This window comes from Lissotriton helveticus, chromosome 12 (assembly GCF_964261635.1).
Source record: "Lissotriton helveticus chromosome 12, aLisHel1.1, whole genome shotgun sequence".
Lineage (NCBI taxonomy): Eukaryota > Metazoa > Chordata > Amphibia > Caudata > Salamandridae > Lissotriton > Lissotriton helveticus.
In genome coordinates this window covers 209,045,594-209,061,853 of record NC_136073.1, presented here as the reverse complement: position 1 = coordinate 209,061,853, position 16,260 = coordinate 209,045,594, and the positions used below count along the sequence as shown (strand labels likewise).

Sequence of the window (16,260 nt, the reverse complement as noted above, 5' to 3'; positions counted from 1 at the left end):
GCTTGGCAGTGGTCGCGGCTGTGTAATCTGGGACTGGATATGCTTCTGTCCACCTGGACAAAGCGCATACAACTACAAGGACATACTTGAAACCTCGACATCGCTCCATCTGAATATAATCCATCTGGAGGACTTCAAAAGGGTGGTCAGGAGGTTGGAATCCACCTTGTTCCACCGGGACACTTTTACCTGGATTAAACTGACAACATATCATACAGGTACGGACTTTCTGCTTGGCTGCAGCTCGTAAATGCTTGTTGAACCAAATGTTCTGGATACTGTCTAACATAGCTTTTTCTCCTAAATGTGCTGGACTATGTGCGGTATTGATAATGACTTGAACCATAGAGTCGGGGAGAAACCAAGTGGCTTTTCCCTTCGTTAACCATCCCTGATCTGTCTGGACCCCTCCTTGTTCAGACCATTTCTTGATTTCTTCGGGAGTAGCATGTAACTGTATATCTATGACATCTTGAGTAGGGTCCTTAACTGTCATACATGTAGTCGGATCTGGAGTGTGTGTCATGTTAGCTGGAATGTCTGGAGTCTGAGCTGTAAGCTTGGCTGTGCGATCTGCTAGATCATTACCTTGGGAAATAGTGTCAGTAACCTTCGTATGTGCTTTGCATTTCATGATAGCAATGGATGTCGGTAAATGTATTGCATCTAACAGAGCTTGAATAAGGAGACCATGCTGAATCTTGGTTCCATGAGAAGTCATGAAACCTCTCTCCTGCCAGAGCACTCCAAAGTCGTGTACGACTCCAAATGCGTAACGTGAATCGGTGTAAACATTAACTTTCAGGTTCTTGGCGTGTATGCAGGCTTGAGTCAGAGCAACTAGCTCTGCTGCTTGAGCAGACAGGGTGTCAATACGGTGTGTTTCAATAACTTCAGTGTCAGTAGTCACTGCATACGCGGCTACTAGTTCTCCTGTACTAGTTCTCATACATGAACCATCCACATAAAGTGTCAGGTCGGGATCTGGTAATGGAATATCTGTCAGATCTTGTCTTGGCTTGGTCATGATGTTAACTACTTCCACACAATCGTGTGTGGCAGAATTCGAAGTAACTGACGGTAACAGTGTAGCAGGATTTAAAACGTTGCAGCGTCTGATTTCTATGTGTGGCTGGAACAGTGTCAATTCATAACCTGTCAAACGTGCAATTGTCAAGTGCTGAGTTTGTGTTCGGTTTAAAAGAACTTCCACGGAGTGTGGAACTTGTACTGTCAGGGAGTGTCCTAATACTATGGAATCACTTTGTCTGATAGCTAGTGCTGTGGCTGCAACTGACTTGAGGCACGCAGGCAGAGCCTGGGCTACAGGATCTAATGTGCTCGAAAAATAAGCACAAGGCTTGTATTGTCCTGCTTGATCTTGTGTGAGAACAGATAATGCTGTACCTTCACGTTCTGTGACGAAAAGTGTAAAAGGCTTACTGTAGTTTGGTGTAGCTAGAACTGGAGCTTGGCATAAAGCTTTCTTTAACTCATTGAAGCCAAGTGTATGTTCAGATGTCCAAGGGAGAACAGTCGATACGGCTGCCTCCTGTGTCGTTAACTGTATCAGTGGCTTGGCTAGAAATGCATACTGAGGAATCCATTGTCGGCAGTAAGAAGTGAGGCCAATAAAAGCACGTACCTCCTTCTGGGTCTTGGGCTGAGGAAGACTCGCTATTAACTGGATACGGTCAGGTGTCAACTGCCTACCCCTCTTGGACAGTAAGTGTCCTAAGTAGACCACTTGCTGGACACAGAATTGAAGCTTCGAAGGGGACACCTTGTGCCCCATCTCGGCTAGGAAATACAAGACTGTAAGGGATGCTTGCTCGCAAGCACATTCAGAACGGGCTGTGATCAGGAGATCATCGACATACTGGAGCAGGGCAGTGTCAGTTGGCATGTGAATGTTGTCTAGTTGTCTCTTAAGTGCTTGACTGTAAATACTAGGACTTTCTGTGAAACCTTGAGGAGCTCGTGTGAACATATAGCTCCTTCCATTTAAACAAAATCCGAAAAGGAACTGGCTGTCTGGATGAATGGGGACACTAAAAAACGCGTTCTTGAGGTCGATTACAGTAAAGAACATGGCTTCGGAATCAATGGTTGTTAATAGGGAAGAGATATCTGGGACCACTGGGTACTGGGGAATAATACATTTATTAAGTTCTCGTAGGTCAATCACTAATCGATATACTGGGGGTGCATTTGGATCAGTACGTTTCATAACTGGAATGATCGGAGAATTGCATATATTGGAGTCAGTTTCTACAACCACTCCTTGAGCGATGAGCTCGTCAATAATTTTGGATAAGGCTGCTACAGCCTCAGATGGCAATCTGTACTGTCTGATTCGTGGCAGGACTACACCTGGCTTGAGAGTCACACGATGGGGTGTGATTTGCATATAACCAACATCAGTTGGACCTTGCGCCCATAGATGCTGCGGGACATTGGACAATCTGGGATCAAAATCTCGTAATACATAGTGACCCTTGAAGTCACGTAGGAACAGACGTATTCCCTCTGGGGAACTGCATATAACTGCACCTAATTCTTTCAGTGTTTTAATGCCTAATAGATTTTCTGGACATGACTTAGTAAGTAACAGATCAGTAGTGCGGGACAATGGACCTACTTCTAGAGTAACTGGCTTTGAAATTTCATTTACAATAGGTTTTCCTGAAAATCCAAGGGAAACATTTCTTGAGCCTGAGAGCGGAGCCCCTGGAACTTCGGCGTGACTTATAGTGGTCCTACTTGCCCCTGTATCAATCAGAAACTTTCTGTCTTTCCCTAATACTTGACTGTGAACATAGGGACCTTCTTGATCTACAGGTATCTCGATGAGAGGCAAGCCTACCTCCCTCTCTAGGCTGTTTCATGAGTACGGTTGATACTCTGGATACTCGGACTGTGCATACTGATACATCTGCTGTGTAACATGCTGTGTTGCAGCGATGGGCTGCGGTGCTGTAACTGTCTGTGGTGCATTCTGTGGCTGAGGAGTCTGTGAAACTTGTTCTTGTCTAGGTGGACGTGGTCTTTCTTTAGTCTTACCAGTAGCTATGTTATGTTTCAGAACTGCACACTCGTTTATAAAATGACCTGGCTGTTTACAATAATTGCAGTTCCCTTTAACGGGAGCTGCAGGATGACTGGCTTGATTCGGACCCCTCTTCTGACTGTCTTGTGGAATAGATTGTGCAACTAGTACTTTCATTTTCGTGTCTTTCATACGCTTTCTCTCATGTTCTTGCTCTTCTCTGATTCTATTCTGGTGATATTGAAGCATCTGTAACATCTGGGACGGGGTATTAGCTTGCCAGGTACTTTCGACTTTCAAAACTCGATTTTTAATTGGTGGACTTGAATTCTCGACTAATTTAGTAACAAAAAGGTGAGGGTATGACTCACTACTTGTCTTGAGGCCACTGTTGATGCTAAAACATTTCTCAAATCTAGAATAAAAATCACTAATGTATTCGTCTTGTTTCTGTTTACAGGCTGAGATTGCATCCCAGTCTTCCTTTTTCGTTGTTAACAATCTGGGTAAAACTTGAATCAATAATTCAGGTAATTCTTTACATTTCGCTCCAAGACCGGTACCTGGTACTCGTGCCTTATCTTCAGCTTCTAGAACTGCCCAATCTATCTTTTTCTCTCCCAACTCCCATTCTTTTTCCTTGAGCTTTTCATACACCCCTGCGGGCAGCAGAACCTTTAACATTTTAATTATATCTGGATACGTGTATTCTCCCATACGGAGCATGTCTTTTAATTCTCGATGGAACCCTGCTGGATCTTTATCGTGACAGGGAATTAATTTTTTCATCTCTAAGAGTTCCATCTTTGTGATCGGGGTGTAAACAAACACTCGTTCTAGTTCGCCACCCGTTCCTCTAACTGGGTGGACTTCTCGTAACGGATTCTGTCTCTCCATGTAAAATGGTTTACTTTCTGGGGGTGAGACATGAACAAAATGCGGGTTCAAAAACGTTCTATATTTGTGACGCTGTTCTAGAATGACACTAATTAAATCGGTACCTAGACCTTTCCATCTATACTGGAGTAACTCGTTCAGGATATCATGTAACGGGCCTGGATCAGAGTGCTGACCCTCATACAATGTAATGAGGTGCTGGATCATATACATACCCACCAGTCGCTGCTCGGCTGGGGGCAGTTTCAGAAACATTTGTGCCACTATTTCGTCTGGAAAAGTGGTAGAATCAGTAATCCATCGGACTGCTGATCGGGCTAGTTCTTGTTCATGCATAGTACTTAACTCACTGTAACCGATTCGTGATTTCAGAATGTGATCGGTAGCTTGAAACACTTGTTCTAGAGAACCTTGTTCTGGTGCTGGATGATGGAAAGTTGACTTGTGTTCTAGGCGTAAATGGCGATCTGGAAATCTAGATTTTCCTACATACGCTATTCTGGCGGGATTCTCGTCGTCTACCTCTTCAGTATCAGAGTTACTTTCTTTCTCGCTTACTTGTGTTGCTTTACGCTGTTCGTGTAACTTTATTATTTCTTTACGGATTTTCTTGTACATACTTTCCATAGCACTGATGGTCTTGTGCTTACCCTCGGCTATATTATCACTCCACTTTGTCAGGGTTCTCATTTCGGCTTGATCTTTGGACGGGTAATCTTGTTCTCTTATTAAACAATTAATCAAAAACTTTAGTATCATGAGCTGGATCTCGGCTTTCCTTCGAGACATGACTTCGCCAATGCTTTCTGGATCATCCCCTGTACGGATGAAACGATATATTCTGTCTAGATCTTCTTTCATATTCGGTAGGGTGACTAGATACTCGGCCACCTTTCTTACGCGTAATGAATATAAAACCATATTATCCTCGCCTGGGACTGGATCATAGCCGCATTCATTAAGGGCTTTTCTTATTTCTGCTACAGACTGATATCTGGGCGTACGCTGTGACGCCTGAGCATGTAATTCGACTAACGTTAAACGCTTGTGTGGCGGCGGGGTCTGAGGAGGACCTCCTCCTGCGGCCCCTAAACTAGAATCGTCAACTGATACTCTTCGTACTAGGGTGGCGGGAAATTGAAATGCGGACTGAACTTGTGTGGCGGGCTGGACCTGGGGGACCGTAGCAGGTAATGCAAGGGGTACCCCGGTGTCTGGAGAAACGGGGAGTGCCTGATTTACAGGGACTGGCGGAGCGCGAACAGGATTTGCATATTCTGGGACTGTGTCGTCCAAATAGGACGAAATGAAAATATCAGCTGCGGTCGGTTTGTGACGTAGCTTGGTCGGAACTAATGGTGGCGGAAAGTTACTGGATGCCTCCGGGGTCGCTTTTGGCAGGCCCTCGGCAAGAAGAGGATACATACCCTTAATAAGAGCATGCCTCTGTCTGTCTGACTGTTCGGTTTTAACTCGTTCACCAATCTCGATTAATTCCCTTTCTTGGGCTCATTCCAAGGATTCTCTACTTAATTCTGACTTTCTGATTTCTTTTTCGGTTCTTTTATGAGATTCTTTGCGCCATAACTCGATGGCATCTTTCTGTGACTGTCTGGCTTTCTTTTTCCATAATGCTTCTTCTACTCTCATGATGCACTCGGCATCCCATGTGCCTGACACAGGCCATCTATACTTTTCCTCTAACTCTTTGGTATACTCTACCCATAAATCTAGATATAATATGGCACTTATGCCATGCTTCTGATACATAAAATGACCTGGACTGTCCCTAGGCGGGACTGGAACTGCTGCTTCCAGCAGACCCTTTCTAGTTTTTAACTGACGTAACTTAGAAAACAAGGGCATGACTGAACTGTAACTGAGACACAATACGTAATTACACAATAAACACGATAATTACTTCACACTCATACCACAACATCAAAATACATGAAGAACATTTAGAATAACAGTTCGAACAGAATACTACCTGGAATACGGAACACAGAATACATGAATTTTCTCGAGAACAGAACTGACTAGAACAGAAACTAGATGCACTGCTGAAACAGTACGAAACTTACCGGTCTCATAAAGAGACACGTCAGGACCCGCATCCACCGAAGTGGACACTTCGTTTGTGGGTCTGTGTACCACCAACCCACGGACCAGAGTCAATTAAATTGACCCTGTCTAGATACTACCCCAGTAACGGTACTCACCGGGCAGCAAGAACGGAAGTCCTCGGACTGGACTGGACTGCTACGACGACGGACGACGAACTTCGGACTTCAGTTACGGGTGGACCTCCGGATACCTCGGACCTTGGACTCTCGGCTTGGGCTCTGGTCGGGACTCGCCGCGTTCCTCCACCGCCTCGTCTGGATGCTGGACCGCCTCCTCCGTCTCCTCCGTGGGCCTGAGGGATACTTGAAGCAGAAATATCTGCACGTGCACGGTATGGTTCCGTCACGGCTGCAGAGGGTCAGGGGGCCGGCGTGGCTTCACCGGCGCGTGGGGAAAGGGCAAGTCCCTATTCGGGCGCCATTATGTGGTATATAAATAAATAATACCGGATCTAGGTTTGTCTGGATATAGCAATAACAGATAGCTCAATAAATAAGAGTCAGGATTCGAGGTAGTAGGAGTTTTTGCAGGTTTATTGCAGCATAAAGGACAGGAGCGGGACAACCTGCATAGGAATAGGATGGCAGGGCCCAGCAGCTGCTGGGGCTGGATCTGGGATGAGCGCGCTAACATTTAATAACAATACACGATCATATATACTAAAACAGTTGCATTACAATACATACGATAGGCGGAGCAGTGGGTGTGATCAATAGCAGTCGCGAAAGATAAGGGTGAAAGTAGGTGTAACAGAGGCGTATACATAGACATGTGATGCAAACGTAACAGAATATGTCATGAATGGGGCGGAAACCATGGAGGGGGCTACCTAAGGAGCCGGGACCTCTAACCTGATGGTGCGCGCAAACTGGCAATGACGTGTTACTAGGAGAAGCTGGGGGCTATGAGCTCTGTGCTAGGAGCAGAGACTGAAGTCTGGAGAGTCAGGGCGACATGTACCTAAGTAGTATCTAGTATCTGATGTTTAGAGAACATGTTGATGGAATCCAAAAGTTATCGGGGTAAAGGCGAACAGACTCTAAGACTGGAGCATGCATTATTCTACATGTAGTGCGTGATGAAGAATATTAAATGACCATTAAATGCAGTATTTCTCTTACATGGAGACGTAAAGGCTAGACAATGACGGAAACTATTGATGCGATTCAGTAGCTTTAGGAATGCAGAGAAGGAGGGCTGTACTGATAACTCGAATCATAACATACTCTTGGCAGACTCAGAGGCAGAGCCAAGCTGAGCCGGGCACTGCGAGGCAGGAAGTAAGTGAAGGGTCGAGGATACAGGTGGGGGCTGTATCGCTCCTCAGCGAGGGCTTCAGGAGACAGGAGCTAAAATCTGGTGTCCGGGCCCTTTTGAGGCCTAGAAACGGGGACTTTACAATGCATTAACGTGCACACTGAGAAACGTGGCAACGTAGCTTTACATAGGCCTGATATTCGTAGTATTCACGAGAACTGGAAGCTGGCATACTAGAGGTGGACACAACTGTAATTGCGTCATTAATCGAACATAGGGAATAACATATGCATATTAATCATGCACATATAACATATGATGGAGGACGCGTAGGGACACAGAACATGGCAAAATTTACTTTTCCACAACTTGAAACTAAGTAGCCAGGTTTTTTTATGGTACTGGTTGACCCTCATAAAAAACCCTCATACACGCACGTAGAGGGCAGGGTGGTATATCTTGATTCTCCGCCATTTTACGTTGCGTTAGTCCATCATCATAGGTTTTTTTTTGTTGTATGTTAACCTCCACCCGGAGGTAACCACTGGATGCGTAGTAGTATCTTAGTATCTCAATAAACTGAGGCCAATAGTACCTCACAGTTTGGAGTTCTTTACTTCATCAGGGAACCAGAGAAAGTCTCTTGGTTTTCAGAAGATAGGCAATTCCTTGCTTGTGCTCACTCTGCCCCCTCTGCCTCAGTTTGTTGAGAGTGGAGTACAGAACCACCTCTAGGTGCTACACAAGTTGTGTAAGTACAATCTTTATATTGGTCCTGAAGAAAGCCCCATAGACCCGACTGGGCACAGTGGGACTAAAACATGTCGGCCTAATGTATTTATGTATAGAGGATCCAGTAACTAGATCCATACCTACACATTGAAATTTCTTTAGATTTCTTGAATCACCTTCTAATAAAACATTTTTAAGACGATTCAAAGAATTTTAATTCACCAATTTTTTTAGCACTTAATTTTTCTGGACACTACTACGCATCCAGTGGTTACCTCCGGGTGGAGGTTAGCATACAACAAAAACAAGTTAGGATGACTGACAAGGCACATGTGAAGGGAAACATTAGGAATACCCAAGGCAAATGGGGTTAAGGGGGAGTGTTCAAGCACACCATGCAATGGAAGTGAAACATATGAACATAATGGAACATAAGCAGGCCACGCAAATACTCACTTAGGGGCCTAAGCACATGAGGTAAAGGAGTGGGTAGTGGCATAAGCAAGGTAGGCGCCGGGGCAGTTGAAGGCTTGGTCTGTATAGCATAACGGACTAAGCACATGGGCCATTAGGGTCAGTGAGGTAAACAAGAACAAGAGGCAAAGGGTGGGTGAGACCCGAACATATTAGGGGAAGAAAGCACAAGGCATGTATTTTGGAGGAGAATAAAATTTAGGAGGGGTAGTTCATAGTCTAAGTGGAGATTAAAGGTTCGAGAAAAAACGATATGGGGGAGAATGCATGTTATAGGGAGAGTATAAGGTTTTGCGTTGGAGAATAGCAGAATGATCCGCGCCAGGGAGGAAAGCAAGGCACCCAGTTTGGAAACATGAGGTGGAGCAGGGAGCTGAGGAAGGAGCCTGGGGGAAACAACTGGGAACAGGGTGTAAGGGGCTGGGAGATGGGGGTAAGGCAGCAAGGTGAGAGGAAGCAGGCAGAAATAAACGACAACACTGGAAAAGCAAAAGGGCAACTGACAAAGCCAGCAAGTCTGGTTTTCCCTTTGTTAATGTTTTTGTTTTGTTTTGTGTTTTTTAACCCCTTTGGTGCTCATGACGAGCTCAGCTCGTCATGCAGTACAGTGCTCATGTGCTCATGACGAGCTGAGCTCGTCATGACCACACCCATTTTTATTATGGCCCAGCACAGGAGAGGAACGAGACCAGCAGCGATGGTGTTAAAAAACATTGTTTGTGAAGCTGGTGTGCTCTCAATCTGAAAAAACAAATAATAAAGGCTAGAAACAAAAACATTTTGCACAATGAAGGGAATATCTGGAGGATTTAAGAGGGAAAAAGACTAACGCTTCCGATATTAGGAGTATAGTTCTAAAACTAAATTAATAAAAAAATGAAGAAGGAAAATCGGGTGGCTGGGAGAGAGAATCTGGAACACGTTAAATAGTTTCCGATGTAAGAACGCACACAACAGTTCAGTAGGGATGGTCAGCGTGTTTCTATTCCCTCTCAGACCTTCAGACATTACAGACAATGCTCTATCTCATTCCACACTGGAAAACAAACACCTGGGAGCGAGAAGGCTGGGGATCTGGGCCAGGCAATTCTGCTTTAGCCTGGATTTAAGAGAACGAGAGAACAGTGCGAACGTGGAGGCCAGAATGAGGGCAGTGGGAGGGTGAGGAGGGACAGAGACCCAGAGGAGGGTCTGCGGGGCACTCTTTGTCTGGGCACTACGAACCGAAGTTGAAAGGTTACGTGGAGGAAACGAAGGCTGAATAAAGTGGGCGAGGTCACAGCAAGAAGAACCTTCTAAATGAAGCAAATTTGCAAATGAAGGGGAAAAAACCAAAAGCAGCAAGGGGCTCGAAGCGTTACGACCATGGGAGTGGTGTAAATCTCCTTGTTTCACTGAACACTTTATGACGTGTGGTGGGGATGAGAATGTCTGCTGCCAGCTATCATTCCTTATTATATTCAACGCACGCGAGCCTGGTAAGAGCGCTTTCGTATTTTGAACTGTGTTTTGTCCAGAGCAAATGCCACGCAGAGCGAGACATTGGTTTGGTGCTGGGTGAAAGCCAAATGCTTGCAGGGGAATGAGAGTTATCTAGAGCAAATGCCACGCAGAGCGAGCTATCGGTTTGGGGCAGGGGAGCGGCTTCCTTTGAAGTCTGATGGGGGGCGGGGGAGCGGCTTCCTTTGAAGTGATGCCGAGGCTCCGAATGGTGTGCGATGTGGCTAGTGATGTGCACGCGCATGGCTCAAATGAACTGTACCCGATCCGCAGTTTGGGTAGACTTTTGAAAGCCTTACTATAATCTCTACAAACAAGCATTGCTAAAGCAATGCTGTAGTCGAGACCTAAAAACCCTATGATGATGCACTAACGCAACGTAAAACGGCGGAGAATCAAGATATACCGCCCTGTCATCTACGTAAAAAACCTTGGCTACGTAGTTTCAAGTGGTCCATTATCCCCAATTGATTTTTGGATACATAGCCCGAAAGCTGAATGGATCTAGACTTCTACCTCCCTCCATTTTGATTTTGATTGAAAAAGAAAAACCATTTGTGACAGTCTCTGCAAAGTTTAAAATGTGTTTGTTTAGGAGAGGACATTTCCCTTGCACACTGAAAAGTTTAAGAAAAAGATTAGAAAAATCTCAAAGCTCAAACACGTAGACTTCCAGATCCACGTCTAATGGTGCAGAAATAAAGCAATTGATTTGGGTGTGAATAGGTGGCACCTACAGGCTGCTCTGTTTGTCACTTATGCAGCAGAACATAGGCAATGCAGAGCCGAACAATGCCTTCTACCGGGGCACAGTATACTGCTTTTGAGTTTGCCAGATCCAGTCTGATGTCTGGGGAATATTCACAAGGTGAGTAATCAGCAGTAAGACGTATCCATCAAAAACTGTTAATAATGATGGTGTCTACCCTGAAGAGTTCGCCTAAGGCAGTCCTCTTAGTATATGTCTTCCTAAATCCCAAACCCACCAGAAGATTTGTGGCAATGGCACTGCTGGTTGCTAAATGTAGGGGAGCCTTGGCCTAGTTCAAAGAACCTGCACCGCACCCGCCAAGCCGAGCACCAGCAACAACCACCAAGTGAATCCGGCTCAACACCGTCTCCGTCCACAGGCACGCCGTGGAACTCTGGAACCTCCTCGACACAACATCACCAGACGTCGCCTTCCTCACAGAAACCTGGATGAACGCCTCCTCAGCCCCTGACATCGCCATAGCCATCCCGGACGGCTACAAGATCACCCGGAGGGACCGTGTCAACCAAACCGGAGGAGGCATCGCCATCATCCACAGAAACACCATCCGCATCACGACCAACTCCGACGACACCCTCAACGCCGTTGAACACTTTCACTTCCAGATCCACACTGACCCCAAGACCACCCTCAGAGGCACTCATCTACCGACCCCCGGGACCACGCACTCAATTCAGCGAAGCCATCGCAGACTTCATCAGCCCGCACGCCCTCACCTCCTCAGACTACATCCTCCTAGGGGACCTCAACTTCCACCTGGAGAACAACAAGGACTGCGACACCCCCGCCCTGCTGGACAACCTTGCCAACCGTGGACTCAAGCAACTGGTGAACACCCCCACCCACTACGCCGGCCACACGCTTGACCCAGTCTTCTCCTCCAGCAAACACATCTCCTTCAGCCACTCCACCGGACTACACTAGACAGACCACAGCTGCGTCCACTTCAACTTCAGGAAAACCACGACCCACCACCACCCGCAACAAGTTCCCCGCAGAAGCTGGAGCAATATCACCGCCGACCAGCTCACCACCACCCTCAGCCAGAACCCACCCACCAACACGACGGACCCCGATGAACCAGCCCGCAACCTCACACTGTGGCTCACCAACTGCGCCGATGAACTCGCACCACTGAAGAACACTCCCAGCAGACCCGGCAGCAGGAAAGCCTCGTGGTTTACCACCAACCTCAAAAACTCCAAGAAAACCTGCCGCACTCTCGAGAAAGCCTGGCGCCACGACCAGACAACAGAACACATGACCGCCCTCAAGAACGCCACCCGCAAACACCACCAGCTGATCCGCACCACCAAGAAGACAGCATTCAAAGAAAGACTGGACAACAACACCCACAACAGCAAGGAGCTCTTCAGCATCGTCAAAGAGCTCTCAAATCCCAGCGCCTGCAACACCGACATCACTCCCTCGCAAGACCTCTGCGACTCTCTCGCCTCGTCCTTCCACCGTAAGATCGCCGACATCCACAACAGCTTCGGCGCGCAAACCACGCACCCAACCGTCGAACCAGCGCCCCCAACCACCACCCTCTGCAACTGGACCCCGGTCAGCACCGAAGACACCACCCGCACGATGAACACCATCCACTCCGGCTCCCCCACCGACCCATGCCCACACCACATCTTCAACAAAGCCGACTCCATCATCGCACCCCAACTCCGGAATATCATCAACAGCTGCTTCGCATCCGCCACCTTCCCGGAGAGCTGGAAACATGCCGAGCTGAGCGCCCTCCTGAAGAAACCCACCGCGGACCCCATGGACCTGAAGAACTTCCGCCCCATCTCGCTCCTCCCCTTTCCAGCCAAAGTCATCGAGAAGATCGTCAACAGACAACTCTCCGCCTTCCTCGAGACCAACGGATCCCTCGACCCATCACAGTCCGGCTTCCGAGCAAACCACAGCACCGTGACCGCCCTCATCGCAGCCACCGACGACATCAGGTCCCTGCTCGACAACGGGGAAACGGCTGCCCTCATCCTCCTGGACCTCTCAGCAGCCTTCGACACCGTCTGCCACCGCACCCTGATACAGCGCCTCAGCAACACCGGTATCCAAGGAGTGGCCCTGGAGTGGATCATCTCATTCCTCGCCGGAAGAACCCAGAGTGTCCGCCTCCCCCCGTTCCGATCCAAGGCCACCGAAGTCATCTGCGGCGTCCCGCAAGGATCCTCACTCAGCCCAACCCTCTTCAACGTCTACATGAGCCCTCTCGCAGCCATCGCCCGCCGACACAACCTCAACATCATCTCCTATGCCGACGACACCCAGCTGATCCTCTCCCTCACCAACGACCCCACCACCGCCAAAGCCAACCTCCAGGAAGGAATGAGAGACGTCGCAGAATGGATGAAGATCAGCCGCCTGAAACTGAACTCAGACAAGACGGAACTCCTCATCCTCGGACCATCTCCCTCCGCGTGGGACGACTCCTGGTGGCCCCCTGCCCTGGGCAGCGCACCCAAACCTACGGACCACGCACACAACCTGGGTTTCATCCTGGACTCCTCCCTCACGATGACCAAGCAAGTGAACGCAATCTCTTCATCCTGCTTCAACACCCTGTGCATGCTCCGAAATATCTTCCGATGGATCCCCACAGAAACAAGGAAGACGGTCACCCAGGCCCTCGTCACCAGCCGTCTGGACTACGGGAACACCCTCTACGCTGAAACCACAGCCAAACCCCAGAAAAGACTCCAGCGCATTCAGAACACCTCAGCAAGACTCATCCTGGACATCCCTCGCCGCAGCCACATCTCTACCCACCTGAGAGACCTGCACTGGCTCCCCGTCAACAAGAGGATCACGTTCAGACTCCTCACCCACGCACACAAGGCTCTCCACGACATGGGCCCGAAGTACCTCAACAGCCGCCTCACTTTCTACACACCCACCCGCCAGCTCCGATCCGCCAGCCTCGCCCTCGCCTCCGTCCCAAGAATTCGGAAATCCACAGTCGGAGGAAGATCCTTCTCCTACCTGGCAGCCATGACATGGAACTCCCTGCCCACTCACCTACGGCTGACCCTGGATCACCTCTCCTTCAGGAAACAACTCAAGACCTGGCTGTTCGAGAAATAGCGACACACACGCCCCCCCCCCCCCCCAGCGCCTTGAGACCCTTACGGGTGAGTAGCACGCTATACAAATTCTTGTGATTGATTGATTGCTACCAGGTAAAATACTGGATTAATGACATTGCAACATGTAAAAAAAGGAACCAAACATTACTCAGCCTACAACCCATGAAATCACTGCCACAAGATATATGAAATTAGGTTTCTACTTGGGTAGGGAGTTAGAAGGAGGAAATTGAAAAGCAACGGCGTATAGCAATGAAAACCCCCAAAACACACTTTGAGGTTAAAATTGAAAAATAAGTAGTGTGTCAAGTTCTCTGAATGGTTAAGCAATCAATCAGCATTGCATTCCTGGGGTGTGGTGACATACTACTACACTGATAACATCAAGGTGTTTGGAACGCTGGGAACCGCCTATTTTTTTATTATGTTGAATAGCCCGATGAATAAACATATTGAAATGAAGGTCACGTACCAACAACAAAGAACAACTATGACTTAGAAGACGTTTTTATATGTCTGAATATCACTACCTAGCTGCATGGCTGCCTGCCTGTCGTAACAGGTCTGTTATCACAATTATAGTTGGTCAACTGTATGTACTTTAACACTAATAAAATAAAAATAATGATACGTTTCCCATGTAAAGACCCATATACTTAAAAAAGATTATCATGCAGTCCTGCCCTTGTTACACAGATGGCTTAAAAGCCTTCAGCGACTCAGGTTTATGGTCCAGGCCAACAGGGAAATGGGGATAGGCATTCAGTGTTGAATGGGTACAGGGTTGTCTTAAACATGTTAATGCATCTATAATATTTAAGAGGCCCATGGGGACACATGTACCTCTTCAAATATTATTAAAGTATCCCATTGGGATAGCAATTTTCCCTAAACTCTTCCAATAAGGCCATATTAAGGCTTAAGTACATAGGCAAAGGCATTCCCTCATTTGAAGGGGCTAGACACCACTGAAATTGAGGAACTCCTCCTTTCAATTGCATGGAAAACAACTTTGCACTGGTGCAGTGTGTATTACAGGAAAGGTCGAATAAGCAACTCCAAGGCCTTTTCTAAACAAAGCTTGCCACAGGAGCAGAAAAACAGGCATAAACTATCGCTGCATTCCTGGGGCAATGTTCCTACAACTGGGCCAAGCCATGAGGCAACACCCACCAAATTCACATATCAGCTTTAAGACAAAAACGTATTAATCCCTTCCACGTGTGCGTAACAAAACATTACAATAAAACAATGATAAGAGACCATACATAAGTAACTAAGAAGGAGAAAAAAAAACATATTTTAAGGACATTTGTCTAAAATTCACGGTGGCAAAACTGTGATGGTTCAGGTTTGGCTTCAAAGGGAAAAGGGACGAATCGGGTAGCTTTGTAAAAAAAAAAAAAGTAAATTTGACATCCCAGGCCTCAGAGTTCATTCCTTCAAAGCGAGCAAAGCGCGTCAAGAGTCATTGAAGTGAGAGCTGCTTAGCTCTGGCACTCACGTCAGCCCACATTACAATAATAAATACGCGGTACATTTGCTCATGACAGTTCAGCATTCGTTCTGCAGAGCTATAGACGCGATGTGACTCTCGTCCTGGGCAGCATTTACCACCGAATCGAGCAGACCCATTCGATTGAACACGAGTGGAGGTCGGAGCACATCTGGGACCTCGAGAGTGAAGAGAGGGCAAGGAAGGAACTGCACTGAGCAACGAGTTCTACCCGAAACGTCTCGTCATTCTAACATCTACAAACCAGGGCCGGCGCTAGGCATGGGCAGCGTGGGCAGCTGTCCAGGGCCTCGCACTCAGCCCACCAGCATGGGGCCCGAACCGATCGTGTGCCCTGTTGTTTCCCTGTCTCCTTGCAATTAGGGTCTATGGGAGGGGTCCCCTCCCTGGGCCTCTCTGGGATGGTGTCTGGAGGTCTAGGGGAGGGAGACTTTCCCCTTGTCCCAATTGCAAGGAGAACCATTCAGAGACACTGTGGGAGGCCCATTGTACAGGATTTTAGCACACCCACAGTGTTAACTCTCGGCTGGAGGTGTGAGAATTGCTTGTGGGCTGAAAGTTAAAACCGTGGGGGCGCTAAAATCCTGTACAATGGGCCTCACGCGGTGTCTCTGAATGGTTTCCTTTCAAGGGGTCACTTAAGTAAATTAGAGGGGCCTCGCGCATTCCCTTGTGGCCCAGGGCCTCGCAAATCATAGAACCGGCCATGCTACAAACCATGTCCTTTTCCCTAATTCTATACCACTGGGACGGGTATAAATTAGCAGAGGCGACCATGCTCTTCCAGCCACATAATGCCACAGACCACCCACCGTGCATCAGCACACTC

General features: G+C 47.6%; 1 protein-coding gene across 2 annotated transcripts in view; it reads right to left on the bottom strand.

Moving 5' to 3' along the window:
- The window catches only part of ZDHHC7 (zDHHC palmitoyltransferase 7), a 358,756-nt gene that overhangs the window by 178,536 nt on the left and 163,960 nt on the right, over positions 1-16,260 (bottom strand). The gene's annotated exons all lie outside the window — the stretch shown is intronic.